Genomic DNA, 3,555 nt, shown 5'->3' with positions numbered 1-3,555 from the left:
TTTTTTTTTTTTTTTTTTGCGGTATGCGGGCCTCCCTCTGTTGCGGCCTCTCCCGTTGCGGGGCACAGGCTCCGGATGTGCAGGCTCAGCGGCCATGGCTCACGGGCCCAGCCGCTCCGCGGCATGTGGGATCCTCCCGGACCGGGGCACGAACCCGTGTCCCCTGCATCGGCAGGCGGACTCTCAACCACTGCGCCACCCTCGAAGCCCAAACCTCAGGATTTTAAGCATGAAAGTTATGTGTGGGAAAATATTATACTGAATAGATTTTAATATTTCAAATTAGATACAATGAATATTATCATTGTAAGTCTAACAGATACCTTAGACATCACCTAGTCTATTCTCCTCGTTATAAAGATAAAAGAACTGAGACCCAGATCGGCTGCCTTCAGAGTCTACTCTGTTGACATCAGTCTAATGCTCAACCTACTAAAAGGAATCAGGAGGAATTACAAGTACAGTCCCAACGCATAACTTATAACTTCAAGATCAAGATCAAGGGTGCAAAAAAAAAAAAAAAAAGATCAAGGGGGGCAGCCACATGGAGAATGGATCAAAGATGGGTGGCAAATATAGAAGTGGAGAGACCAGTTAGGAAGCGATTGCAAAAGTGCGGCCTGGAGATAATAAGTAGTTTAGGCTATGGCAGGGCTGGAACTAGGATGAGGTGAGGGAGGCACTTGCCTTGGGCACAAAATTTAAGCAAGCACTCAAAGATGCAGTCATCAAGGTAAATAATATTTTGATAGAACACTTTTTTTAAATCAACATTAATGCAAAACAAATCCATGATGAACAAAATATTAAAATGTAACATAAAGACAAAATCTGATCCTGAGTTTTACACAACGCTGCCTCACTTTCCTCCCACTAATTCTGGCCCTGGTTCCAATAAAAGTTTTTTTACCAAGATAAGTAGCTGGCTGGCAAGTTCTTTACTGAAAAGAACGGCCAAAAATAAATAATAAAATAAAATTAATTAATTTTTAAAAAAAGCACTGGAAATAACCCAAATGTAAATCAATAGTAAAATGGATAAATTGAGTAATTTAATACAGTGTATTACTATACAGCAAAAAAAAAAAAGGAATAACTACAGGTATATATTTCAGTTTCAAAGAATGAATTTCAAAACCAAGATATAGGGCAAAGGAAGAAAATCACAGATGAATATATAACAGTATGATATACATTTTATATGAAGTTCAAAAATAGGCAGAACTAAATAATATTATCCAGGGATACATAGGTAGAGTTAAAATTACAAAGAAAAATAAGAACATGTTTTATACAAAATTTAGGACATGGTTATCCCTACACAGAGAAAAAGGGACATGACCTTGGAGGGTTACACAGGGAACTTCTAAAGAACTGATGCTATTTCTTAATCTATCTTGTAGACTTACAGGTGTTCATGTTACTATTATTTTTAAGAGACACAAATGCATTTTGTACTCTGTGTGATTTCTTTCACGGTGAAAACAATTCTATTATTCAGGGACATACTCATGAAAAAATTGAATAGTAATCAGGTTTCCCTTGCTGAAAGGCACCAAGTCTGAATAATTTTACAGGCTCATTTTGCCAATCGTTCAAGAAATCGATAATGCCTCTCTTATTCAACTCCTTCACTTATGGAGATAAATGCAGTATAATTTACTGCATTGACAGATTAAAATAGAAAATACATATGATCATTTTAATAGTTGCAGAAAAAGCTCTCAATAAAAGACAATGTTCAATTATTAAAATATATACTTTAGCAAAACAGGCATAAAAAGGAACTTCCTTAATCCACTAAAAACCTACAGCAAACATTACACATGATAGTGGAATTTTAAAAGCATTTTCTTTAAAACACGGCAAGGATGTCATGCTATCATAGTTACCATCCAGCATCATACTGGGGGGTCTAGCCAATGCAAAAAGACGTCAAAAGGAAACAAGAGATATAAGAACTAGGAAGAAAAAGGAAAAAAAACCCTCTCATTATATACAAATATTATGATTGTCAGCATAGAAAATTCAAGAGAATATATGAACAATGAAAACTAAAGAGGATTCAGCAAGGTCGTTGAATACAATATCAACATACAAAAATCAGCAGCATTCCTATATATCAACAATATCAATATGAAACTGCAAAAAATGCACATGACAAAATAGTAATATTAAGGTTGCAGTATAAAATCTGTGAACCTAATCTCATAGTGAGAAGCTTTCATTTCATTTTTTAACAATACATTAGTTCTTTGTGCTTCAGTTTCTTTACTATCAAGCCTAGAATCAATTATTTGGTGAAAACTTAAAATATGTAATAAACTCGCAATTTACCAAAAATTTGAAATTGTAGAATCATGAGATTATTACCTAACAAGGAAACTTGGGAAATCATTTGGATTCACCACCTTTAGGTAACTATTTAAACATTCAGTATAGGAGACATGTATTATTTTAATGTGTGTTTTTTACATTACCAATTTTACAGTGAAATGTAAACCAAGTAATCCAAAGAACAAAATAAACAGAATCCGTACCATTATTAAAGATAAGAACCACTGCATTAAGACTGGAAAGGATCTTAATCATCATCTCATCCATCATCTTATCCTACACACCTTTTTTTAAGAACAGTATCTTTACAATATCTCTTGTATTAGCCTAAAATGAAATTCATGGATAATTTATGAATTTCATCTACATACATGATCTTGTTTTAAATCAAAATAATGTCCTATATATGATATAAAAGTAATTTATAATACAATGATTTGTATTTCAATATATAAATGCTCAGACGTGACTATTCTAGAAAATATAATCAAATCTTCATTTGCTGGCACTTATAAATCCCCATGAATGTGAAAGCTCCAAATACCAACTGACACAAGTATGGTGATTGACCACCTCTGGGGACAACGCTAATCTGTCCTCAGTGTCCACTGTAGATGCATTCCTAAAACACTCACTGTTAGAGTTCTGTAATAATTTAAAACGGCTTTGTGTTCATATGCAAAATAGGTCAGGTTTTAGGTACTGATCATATATACAGGTTTCTCACCTGCACTGGCGGCATTTAAAAGTCATGAGGGATGGGCTTCCCTGGTGGCGCAGTGGTTAAGAATCTGCCTGCCAATGCTAGGAGACACGGGTTCGAGCCCTGGTCCGGGAAGATCCCACATGCCGCGGAGCAACTAAGTCCGCGAGCCACAACTACTGAGCCCATTTTCCACAACTACTGAAGCCCCCACGCCTAGAGCCCGTGCTCCGCAACAAGAGAAGCCACTCCAATGAGAAGCCCGCACACCGCAACAAAGAGTAGCCCCCACTCACCGCGACTAGAGAAAGCCCGCGCACAGCAATGAAGACCCAACGCAGCCAAAAATAAATTAATTTAATTTAATTTAATTTTTTAAAAAAAGAGCCCTCTTTAAAAGTCATGAGGGGGGCTTCCCCGTTGGCGCAGTGGTTGAGAGTCCGCCGGCCAATGCAGGGGACATGGGTTCGTGCCCCGGTCCGGGAAGATCCCACATGCCGCGGAGCGGCTGGGCC

The sequence above is a fragment of the Physeter macrocephalus genome, chromosome 5, assembly GCF_002837175.3.
Source record: "Physeter macrocephalus isolate SW-GA chromosome 5, ASM283717v5, whole genome shotgun sequence".
Lineage (NCBI taxonomy): Eukaryota > Metazoa > Chordata > Mammalia > Artiodactyla > Physeteridae > Physeter > Physeter macrocephalus.
This window is presented reverse-complemented; position numbering follows the sequence as displayed.